The sequence below is a fragment of the Anas acuta genome, unplaced genomic scaffold (genome assembly GCF_963932015.1).
Source record: "Anas acuta unplaced genomic scaffold, bAnaAcu1.1 SCAFFOLD_67, whole genome shotgun sequence".
In the NCBI taxonomy this organism is placed as follows: domain Eukaryota; kingdom Metazoa; phylum Chordata; class Aves; order Anseriformes; family Anatidae; genus Anas; species Anas acuta.
The window spans coordinates 460,747-472,600 of NW_027076252.1; the positions used below are offsets into that span (position 1 = coordinate 460,747).

The window sequence follows — 11,854 nt, forward strand, 5'->3', positions numbered from 1 at the left end:
GCCTAGAGACACTAAAGATTTTAAACTGTCCTATACAATATAGCACATGGTTAATTCAAATTCATCTGTATATCAGGTAACACAGTAATGTAGTCCAATAAAGAACCAGAAATCACTTCTTTAACTGATTACCCAACTGTGCTGGGTGTGAACTGGGGCTGTGGTCTGATAAAAAGGAGGCAAGAGCATCATACTGTTAGTTGTTGCATCTCAACTGTAAGAAAGTGTCTTACAACAGGAAAGCTTCAGATTCATAAATTTCTTCTGCTTAGGTTCTGAGGTAGTGTGAATGATGCAGAACAACTTAAGTCAAATCAGACGAGTTTTAAGCCACTATTTGTGACAAGTTCTTTGTCATGTGTGGCTCGTCTCAAGAAAGAGATTAGTTAATGTTGAAAAACAATATAGAATAATATTTTAAATTTCCATTTATTTCCATTTCATTTTTCTAATCAGATTCTTGTCTCTAATTAGATTCTAATTGTATTATTCCCAGAGCCTGGAACAGAACTTATATTTCTCTCAAAATTACATGTTTTCACCAATGAAGGCACAAAATCACTGGGCAAAGTGTCTCATTTTTATCTCACAAAATCACTGAATGGCTGAGGTTGGAAGGGACCTCTAGAAGTGATCTGGTCTAAACCTCTGCTCAAGATGGTTGCTTAGGACCACATCCAGAAGGCTTTTGAAGGTCTCCAAGGAAAGAGACCCCCCAACCTCTGTGGAGAACCTATGCCAGTGCTTTATCACCCTCACAGTAGAGAAGTGCTTCCTGATGCTCAGAGAGAAGCCCCTGTGTTCCTGTGTTCCCGTTTGTGCCCATTACCTCTTTTTCTGGTGATGTGCCCATCACCTCTTTTTGTTTTTCATCACTTCTTTTTTTTTATTTCTTAAATCTGTTCTCACAGAAATGCAAATGACATCGCTTATTGTCTTGGCTCTGGCCAGCGGTTGGCCCCTTATCTAACATGGGGCAGCTTCAGGATTCTTCTCACAGAAGCCACCCCTATGCCCCCCACTACAAAAGCCTTGCCACTACACATACCTGGGACAGTTGATTTAAACCTGTAGAGCGACAGTGACAGCAAAAACCCAGTTAAGGAGCTGAAAATTGAAGCAGTAAATAAAAGGAACCAAGGTACACATAAATTTGTCTTTTTTTTTTTTTTTTTTTCCATTTTTTTAACATATACAGAAAATATTAAAAATCTGGGTAGGCAAACATTCTGCCCTTGCATTAAGAAGCTTAAAAAAGCATGAGTTGTTCTGCTAGCTATCATTCTGCAGCACCAATAGACTATAATTCAATTTATTGGACAAATGATGTATTTGAATTTGGAATTTCCACGTATTATAAATCCTGTTAGGATCTGCTATGTAACTATCAACGGATAGACTTGTGACACTATAAGAATGACTTGTAGAGTACCATGCTAAGACTTAATCCATCATTCTTTCTTCTGAATGTGTTCCACTGCAGCTTCCCCAGCCTGTTTACTATCTGCCTCTCATTTCCTCTTCTTTCTCACATAAGTGCTGAAGTCTTGGCTGAGCAAGAGAAAATTTCCAAATTCTCTGTCTATTCCTGTTGTCTTTATTCATTATAAGGAAAAACATGAGGAAAGACAGGATTTAGAGTGTAGGAAAAGACAAATAATGGAGAATTTGGTTCTGCATGAAGACCTCATGACTGCAGTCTAATGCTGCCACATAAAGGTGCTAGGAATCAGGTCCTACCTGACCTAGTGGTTGTATGTCTGACAGGGTCACAACATCCTCCTCTGAGCCACTTGTATTTTGAAGACCAGCCCTATCCAGAGAGAACTGCTACACAGAAATGCTACTTTACTTTAGTACTTTTTCAGACTGCATTTCAAATTCCTGCTCCTGGCAGTGGTTCTATTCTAATTGTACGGAACGGTTCACAGAAGCAGCTAAAAACCTTGACAAGGCACAAGTAGAAAAGAAACACACACCTAGAGCCAGATTTCTGATAGTGGCTGTCAGAAGAGCTTCAGCACTCAAGCAAGAGGCATCAGTTCTTTGTTTTCGTTTCAATTAGTTTTTAGGGATGGATGAAAGCAGTCCAAGTTCATGGAAAGGAAGGAGGAGAAAGCATATTTAATATCTAGCTGTTACCTCTCTCAGTACTGGTCTGTTTCAGAGGTAATCCCAGCCTGTCCTTCAGAGACTTGGCAACTTGAACTGCAAAACAGTTCAATTCAAGAACAAATTAGGGAGGCTGCAGAATGTCAACTTCAGGTTCACATTGCAAAACAAGACAGGAAAGGGAACTTTGAATCCCAGTGATTACCACCTCAGCCAACATGCAAAAAGAAACATCACTGGAAAAGGACAAACAGAAAGACTAAATACAAAACCCAGGAATCCAATCTAGATGCCTGTTTAGTACCTGGATCTCTCTTGGGTGCTTTGTCAGCATTTCCCGGAGCCTCTACCTTCTTCCCCAGCCTTTCAGCAAGGTGGCGCTTCACTGGAAGGGTGCTTACATCGTCTTCAGAGAAAACAAGGAATATTGTAAGAACTTTTCTTTGCAGGAAGCTTTGAGAACAGTCAACAATAAGCTTCTATTTTTCAAGCATATTTTCATAGTATTGCCTTTCAGCTGATAAATGATTTTTTTTTTTGGCCATTTCTGCAGTCAACACAGATCTCCACTGCAACGTATTTTCCTTTCATACATCAAAAATACTCTTTAATGCAGTCATATATAGAAGGCAGCACCTACGTAACAGCTCATAAAAAGTTCTTACCCGTGGAGGCTTTCCGTTTTCCTTGTCTAGCAGCAAGATCTAGTCGAACCACAGGTTCCTCCCCTAAAACAAAAGGGATTTTTTTTTTCTATTTCACAGAAACCAGTAGCCAACAGAAATATTATCCTGTTAGCCCATCTCCACCATGTCAGACGCTGTTTTGACAGCTAAACCACATAAACTCATATTTTAACTATAATTAACATAGAAAAAAAAATATTAATAGTCTCAGTGCTTGCTTCAAATTCCAGCTGAGATAGTAGAGAGTGAATCTGAGTCTGCTTGACAGCTATACTTTGTGCAGAACAAAGCTGCATAAGCAAGCAGAATATTATTAGGTACAAATGCTGAGAAATAGTCCTTTCTAAGGTGAATGTCTACGAGTAAAAGTACTTCCACACTTTTTTCCCTTTCAAAGGCATTTGCACAGCTCTAAACAATGTATACACAAGCTCCTGTCATACTGTGTCCACACCTGCCACTGTCAGCCTCTTTAATGCTTCAGAAATTGCTTCTTATATAGCACTGTCTTCTACAGCTCTTTCTTCTCCTTACTCTTCTGTTTTTCAGTTACCCCCCTATTTGCATACTGACACTTTTTTTTTTCTCCTGCCATTGCACTTAACCTGAGCACCAAATCTTGCCAGTACAACCAGGGACTTTAAGCATAAAAGCACGTTTTGAACAGAAGGCAGCACCAGAAGGCTAACATGGGTGAATTGTTTTAATTATTGCTTAACCCTCCAGTTTGGGAGTAATGAAATCAAAACAAAAGCATTCACTATTACCTTTCCTGGAAGACAGTGTCACAGTTCTCACCACTGTCCGGACGTTTTCCTTTTCTGGAGCAGGAAAAATCATAGAATCAACGGGACGAAGAGAAGATCTTGAAGAACCTTCTGTTCAGAGCAACCAAAACATAAGGAAGTTTACCCAACATAAAAAACTATCACAAAAAAACAAAAAACTTTAAATTATTTGTTACTGTCCAAAATACAGCAAGCAGAGCATGTAAATAAGAGAGGTGACTAATTTGCCTCTGGTTGCCCTTTGAACTCCCATTTAGAATACCATCAATCAGGTTGCTTGATGCCCCCAGCTAAAAATGGAAGTCTGTCCCTCAAGCAGCTCCCAGGCACCATCACCTGCCGTGAACAGGATAAGAAAGTAGGGAATATTAACTCACCACCGTGTCTCTTATTTTTTTCCTTCATCTTCTGAGATTTGATTTCCTCAAGTGTTTTTATTCCAAAATTCAGATTGCCCTCTGAAAACAGGAAACAGTTCATGAGACTGGCTTAGAGGCACTAACTGAGGGACCACAGGTCCTCAGGCTTCTTAGCGCTCAGCAACTTTCTGAAGTATTTAGAATAAAGCCTGGCAACACTCCTCACAAGTGAAAGACCCCTAGAACCAAGGGCATTTTGCCCCCCCTATCATCCTTCAGGCTTAAAAATGTAGTTTTAATTTTAATCCATTTACACGATATTAGATCCCTCTATCGTTAGATATGGTTTATCAACAGTGGTTGCAAGGCTGCACGTGCGGCCATTTCAACTCCATGCTGTGGCCCTGTTTTGTTCTCCAAAAGTAAAGAAAAGGAGTTCACCTTTCTGACCCAATGGGCACGTGATGGTATGAATGGCAGAAATGAGATCATGGAAATAACCGAGTCCATTCAGCACCCCTACATTTTGTTGTGTTTTTACACCACACTGCTTTTGAGTTAACTGTCAAGTTCTTCTGATTTATCCTACTAAGGTGCTGGAATACCTTGTTTTGTAGCAGTAGAACTGCCTTTGCGAGTGGAAATCACCCGTAATCCATTTTTGCCTTCCACAGCTGGTTGCTGGACGGGAGTTCTAGTTTCTTCTTCCTCAGAAAGTTGGTCTGAAGGGGAAAAATCTATTCAGTTATGCATAGACCAGATTGTTCATGATTACGTAGCTCATGCAGTGACACTTCAGCCCATGCTTCATATAAAAAACTTTGTTGCTCTTTTGTTTTGTTTTGTTTTTTAAAGAGCTACACTGACCTGATGAACTCCTAAGTAGAATACACTAGGACAAAACATCTAGGACTCTAGATTCTCTCTGCAGCTTTAACTACTACACAACACATTGCTCTTCAGACAGAAAAAAGAAATTTCCTTCCTAGTTTCACATAGAACTTTACACAACAGACCAGCTAAAGCCAGGAGTGGTTCCAAGCTTTCCTCCAACGTTTCAGGTTCTGTCCACTGACTGCCGGACAAAGCCACCAGTGACCTGGCCACACTGCCTGCCCTATCGCTAGTCAGACCTCAGGTCATCTGTGATTTCTACATTCCTTTACAGCACAGATTCCTTCAAGAAACAAAGATTTACACAATCATTTACAGCACAAATTCCTTCCAAGAACCAAAACATGCTCACCATCATCATCTTCATCATCATCTGCAGCATTGATTACAACTGGAGGGTGTGTAGGGCTTGGGACATTTTCAGAGTTTTCCACTTTCATCACCCCCTTAGCTGTGGAGAGGGATTTGACTGGACAGAAAGTTTCTTTTGCTGCAGTGACATCTGAGCCACTTTCAAAGCATCGTCCGTGGACTCAGGCGGACTTGGCAGTGTAGCTAGAGGAAGAGGAGGATCATCGGTAATATGACAGTTTAAAACTTTGACCACAATTTAGCAAAGAGGTGGTAGGAAAGGCAGATAACCCGCACAGACAACGAATTCAGCATCTCCTTTTGCCCATCCCATCACTGTTTACACCGTCAACAATGACTTCCCTTCGAACAACAACACATCTCCCTACCACCCAGCAAAAGATGAAACAACAGGAAGCAAACTGCAAGGCAAACATCACACAAAGCCAAGAGAAGCTGAGCACGAAAGCAGAAAACAAACACCAGCAGTACACTCGGTGCAGTACACCTATGACTGCAGACCTTTTCCTGTACTCACAAATGAACAGTTACCTGATGCCCCCTACAGGATTGGCACCCACTAAGTAATACTCCAAATTAAGTCTTCAGCGCTTAAAGAAAAAGGACCTAAACTCACTCTTGCTTGGTGGGAAGAATTGTCCATCGATGTAACATCCCTTTGCATGATGAAAAGCACAGTTGGCTTTCTGACAGCCTCCCGGCTGCTTCTCCCAGTAGCAAGGAATCTCACTGCACTTTTTCTGAAGACAGAAAGAAAGAAAAGCTCGTGATAACATGCACCTGAGGCTTGCAAAGAGATGCGCAGCTCCAGATCATGACAGCTGTCACAACACAGTGCTGAAACATCATTCCAAAGGTCAGTTTCTCAGTTCAGTGGAGTATTTCTGGGCATATTCACAAAGTTTGCATAAGCTGGAACCACTATGCACATTTAGATTTGTCATCATTCAGTTAGAGAAGACAGGCACTCTCAGACACCAGTTGAGGGTGGGTTAAACTAATACACCTAGGATTATACTAACATTATTCAGAGGGAAAAAGAACATCTGAAATTGCCTAGGTTAACCCTGTCTAGAACTACTTCTTGGAGACTTAGTTCTTCTGCACCTTTAACTTTCCCCACTTCCTACCCCAGGCAGCTAGAACAGCGTTATCAGAAGGACTGTGGGTCAGAAGAGACCTGAGAGTTCATTATCAAGCCTGCTCCCATGACGATAGAACAGCCTGTTTATTACCCCCCTGCTCCAGCAGGTTTTAGCAGTCTATTTAACAGCTATTCTGCATCTGTTGAGAAAACTGTCAGCATCTAATAAAAATATATATATATATTGCTAAGACATACCTAAGGCATTGATTTTATTTTCCTCTGCTTCCTCCCACCCCCTCTCTTGGTAACAGAAACCAGTATGATTTTGAAGCAAACAAATCTATCCTGCAAAAGCACAATCAGTACACCTACGGCACTGAAAAATGCTTTTGTTGATTGATTTTGAGAACACATCGTTAGGCACTCACGTCAATTTCCATGTGTCTGAATCGGCAGACGTTCCTGAAACAACGACCCTCCTGCCACAGCTTGCAGACCGTCTCATTGCCCAGAGCAGCTTCGCAGTGGCGGTAGGCACATTTGTCTCCCTGGAACCAAAAGGAAACCAACGAGGAAAATAGAGTACAGCCTCAAAAATGGCCATGCTGCTGCCTAATGTTGCTACAACTGAATTCAGAATCTATCTGGTTCTCAAGTTAACCGAAGACCAGCGTGCTTCCTCCTCCTAATCTACTCCTTCCTGAAAAAAAATGGGAAAAAAAAAGCAAAGCAAAGGAAAGCCAGCCATACCTTGGTACAGGTAGAATAGAAATAGAAGTAGCAATCGTCTCCTTGTTTAGACATGCCGACGAGTTCTGCTAACAAGCTCGGCTTCTCTCCACAGGGCCTTCCTCTGCTCTTGGAGAGAGCTGTCTTCACCCTTGCTTGGGCTGAAAGTCTTCTACTGGCTTGTGAGCAGGGAAATCTTCTTTTGAAAAGTAACCCTAAAGAAAGTAACAAGTGAAAAATAATGAGGAACGAACAGTTTTCCAGCTTTCTTCAGTTCATCAAATCAAGTTATCAGTCTCTCAAAGAGAGCAAAGCCTTTTTCCCAAATTCTGGAAATGCACACCAACAAGTGGCATAAGCTTTGCCTTTGCTGAAGGAAGACAAATAACACAAAGAAAATCTGTCTAGTTTGTTTTACAGGGTTGTCTTTCTCAGTATGGAACAAACTGACCTCCCTGGTCTAACTTTGCAGTTGGCTATTCTGCCTTTGTCCTGGAGAGAAGAGCAAGAAAGGAACAAATCTATTTTTGCACTCCAAAAACGCGTTAGAGGAGGATTATCACACCCACCTAAGGGTACTTCCTTGTTTGTTTATAAAGCACCAAGTATTTCTCTTGGACAGTCTCTGTTGCTGGTCTGTTTTGTGCCTTCCATTTACAATAAAGATATTAAGATGCTTACCCCTTGTTTTTTGTTTTTTTGTTTTTTTTTTTTTTTTCTAACGAACAGTGGAAGTGGAGAGTCGGATGACAAGCAAGAACAAACACCAGAAACTCCTTGTTCTGCCCCTGCTTTTTAATCACCCAGCATCACCCCGGCTGCAAAACAGCCTCTGCTGATTTACCTGCTTGTTAAAGCACCCCACAGGCTGCAAGTGCGGTGTCCTAGGTGTCAAGTTCTATTTCACGGTGCACAGGTAACCATTCATCTTCCCACAGTCGAAGCACAGAACAACCTCTTGCTAACAGAACTCATCCCTGCTGCTGCAAGAAACCTCATGGCCTGCAGGAAAACCTCAAGCTAAGAGTTCCAAAGCAAAAGCAGAAAACGCATGATTTGTACTCTTTATATTGGAGTGAATTCTAGCTGCTAAACACTGCCTACATCTGAGGGCACGTGCTGAGGCTGGGGGGAAGGACACTCAACACCCACTGACAGCAGGAGTGCAAAGATGCCAGCCAAGAAGGCAAAGGTTAGAGCTGAAAGCTGCCTCAGCTTCCTCCAGCAGCCAGCTGGGGGTCACCTTTCACCACGCGCTCTGAGACTCTGAGCCCTGAATTGGCAACATGACTATTTTTTTCCACTATTAAGCTTTTCATTAGTGCTTTTGGTTTGTTTGTGGGTATTTTTGTTTGCTTTTTTTGTCTTAGTTTCTAATTTTTGTGGAGCAGTGACTTTAGCTGGAAAGAAGGGAGAAGCCAAGTATTTCTCAGTGAAGACGATAACAATTCTGTCTCTGTATTTGCAGAAAGAGACTGTTTGGCAGGTACAGGATACTTCACTGAGACTGTATTCTAGATAAACAGAAAACCTGACTGAAGAAATCTGTGTCCTTCCAGATTCCTGGGCATTTCAAGCGGTGACTCCTGAACGTTCTTGGGAAGAAGACCAACAACAGATAAGTGATGAGAACACTGTACAAGTCCCTACGGAGACAGACTACATAGTTATTGTGGATCGCTATGAGCTCAAAGTATGTCTAATTTCAGCTTTTTTTTAATGCTCAAATAGGACATATTCCTGTGTCATGTAAAATTGCAAATTAAGCCCATTGTTAACCAATGCCAATTAAAACAATTAATTGGAAGGACATACAGATAGTGAAATAATTCAGCCTGTAATGCACTGTGACTGTTTAGTTTCCACACCTCATGGAGATTTCTGTAGGCTACCATTTGCTTCTGGTCATCTGTAGTTTAGGAGACAGATTCTTTGCCTAATTTTTAAGACAAAAGGCCTTGCTGAATTTTAAAATACCACACTGACAACCTGCTAGTACAATTATGGATATCATTTTAATGATTCATAATTCTTATGATGGGTTTGAGGGCTTTTATTTGGGGATTTTTTTTCATGCTTTGATGTATTAAGAACCTGAAAAGGATCTTTATTTCTTGCAGTGATGATATTAAACCTGAAGTTAGCAGGTTGATGTAAACTAGCTAGCCATGGAGAAGTGACTACTTTTCTGAAATTCCTTGAAAGTGCAGTATTAGAATTTCTTATATTGTGTGTGTGTGTATATATATATATATATATACATGAAGGAGGCAGAGTTTGCTGATAAGATGATAAGCAGCATTATTTCCAGGGGGCAGTAGTATTTCCATTTGGTATGGCTGCTCCCTAAAGCTACATGCTTGCAGGCTCACACAGGTAATGGACAGCTGTGGCAGTGGAAGAAGGTGCTGCCACTAGCTTGTCACTGTTGCTGTGCCAGAGATTATCATCTCTGCATCTTTGGTAATAGAAATGACTGTGTGAGAGAGAGGTGATTGCTACAAGCAGTCGCTTTGCTATTTACCCACCCCTGAATTTAAAGGTAGGATTGAGCAAACTAATCCACCTTTGCTCTGGGCGTTTGAGCAATCTGTTCTGCCAGCAGAGTTGTAGGCATGGCACACGTGGGTAAAGGTAATCACCTAAGGGTGCTTCCTTTTCCAGCTGGCACAGCTGTATCTACAAGATCTGCAGCCTTTTTACAGTGCCCCGCGCTGCTGCAACGCTTCTCTAATGAAATGCAACAGTGGCTTTGCTGTGGCAGCAGCTGTCCTACAAAGAGGATCGTGTCATTCCCTGCTGCTTTGGGAGCAGTCGACTTGCAATTACAACCATTGATGTGATAGATTGGTTAGTAGTAAAAGATTGTCCGAAATTTCAGCCTTTCCTTTCTCTGAAATATGAAAAATTAACTCATTTTCCCTGCTGAAATCTCATGGGATATTTAATCTGTTCTCTGAAGTGTCACATTTTATTTAATAGCATAAGAAAAAGTAGGCTCTCACTTGTATTGTTACTGTTCAACCTCCGAAAACATATAGAGCGTATTCAAAGGATCTGGTACTATTCTAAAGTTGTTGTTTTGCTCCATTGTTGTCTTCAGAAATTGTTATGCTTTGTCACTGAGATAACGAAGGGATTTGACATTTATCACCTGGAAAAAGTATATGGCGTCATTAATCAGTGTATTTACAACCAGAGAGAAGACTACGACAAAACCGATTTGGTGGAGGTAATTTTTGTTTTGAATTCTAGCACTTTCTGTCACTGTTACGCAGTATTTGTGTGTTCTGGGGTATCGTGGTTGTTTAGCATTGCTCTTCACTGCTTAGCTGTCTGTGCACAGACAACAACAGTACGACTTCTCCCTTTCAGTCTGGAAGACGTTTATCCACCTTGCAAAACAATTGTTATATTTGGCATAACTGTTGGCAGTTTCTGCAGGAAAAAGCTTGAACTTGAAGACAATGGGTCCACCCACACAGCCCTTTCAAAGCAGTTAACCTTAGTCTGTCAGTAGTTTTCCTTGGGAACCATTTTGGGAGCGGGAGGACTACGAAGGGAAGGTGCTTTTCTAAGTCTTTCACTCGCTCTCTCCCTCTACAGCCAGTCATGCACGGTGATAGCAGTTGTTCCATCCTTGGAGAGAAATTTAAGTATATAACAAGAGTTTGAGACTTCTCTCTAGTCACACTCTAATCTCTTTTTAACTAATGCGCTTGAGCATCTGTAATTGGGGAGATTTCTGCCTGTGCCAGTTTTACACTGAGTCAAATTCTCTGGTCTCTTCCTGTAAAAGATGATTTCGGAGTTGTCCGAACTCCTCAGAAATCTGTGTGAGGCGTCCGTGGTCCAAGTCAGGTGTTCCCAGTATACGCTTGGATATTCACTCTTCACATTGAAGATCCTTGAACCCATTTATCTTAGAGTTGCTTGTGCTTGAGAACAGATGAAATTTGTTGTGCCGATCAGTCTGCCTCGAAAAGAGAGTGCCTCTTTTTTTTAGGCACTGGTCATCTCGATCTCTTCTTCCACATCTGATAAAGAGTTAGAACGGACACTCTGTTCTGCCTGTGAGAGGATTATTTAGATTCAGGGAGGCTGCTCCTGAAAAAAAAAATGAGATCTTTTAGCTCGAGAAGGGATTTATTTATGTTATCTCATGGCCTGTGAACTTTTGTAACTTAACATTTAATTTAAGTGTTAAAAGTTAAGTAGCTTTCTTGGTTTTCTATTTCTTCCTTTAGCTTAGGCAAACAAATCTCTCCTATTCAGAGTGCACTGTACAAGTTAGTCAGGAGCGTGCTCTACTGTATGGAGAGAGAGAGAACTTAAGGAGTAATTATTCAAAGTCCAGAAATTAACTTGAGCTTGTTGTGGCTTCTCAGCAACTGTTTCTTCCTTCTAATTGTTGTGAAACCACTGCTGAGAGAGATCCATATAGTTTATATCCTCCTCTCTATTTTGGATGTATAAGGATGCCTCTGAAGCTAGACGGGGTAATAGGCCGTTGTGATGGTGGTAGCACACTGTTTGCTAAATATTACTAACCATGTATTACAAATTATTTATTTTTATAGTAATAGAAAGTGTTCTTAAGCTTTCATTTGTGCTTACTGCTATTTTAGTAATAGGTAGTAATGGTAATAGAAGGATGGTTGGACTAGATGATCTTGTGGGTCCTTTCCAACCTTGTGTTTCTATGATTCTTTCATGAGGAAGCTATAGACCGCGATGAGGTCTCCCCTCAGCCTGCTCCTTTCCAGGCCGCACGGGCCCAGTGCCCTCAGCCGCTCCTCATATGTCTTCCCCTCAAGGCCCTTCACC

The 11,854-nt window shown here is 41.3% G+C and overlaps 1 pseudogene; it reads right to left on the reverse strand.

Annotated features, from left to right (window-relative positions):
- Positions 1–2,116: 2,116 nt before the first annotated feature.
- LOC137849149 (zinc finger CCCH domain-containing protein 11A-like) lies at positions 2,117–10,835 on the reverse strand (annotated as a pseudogene).
- Between the last annotated feature and the right edge of the window lie 1,019 nt (positions 10,836–11,854).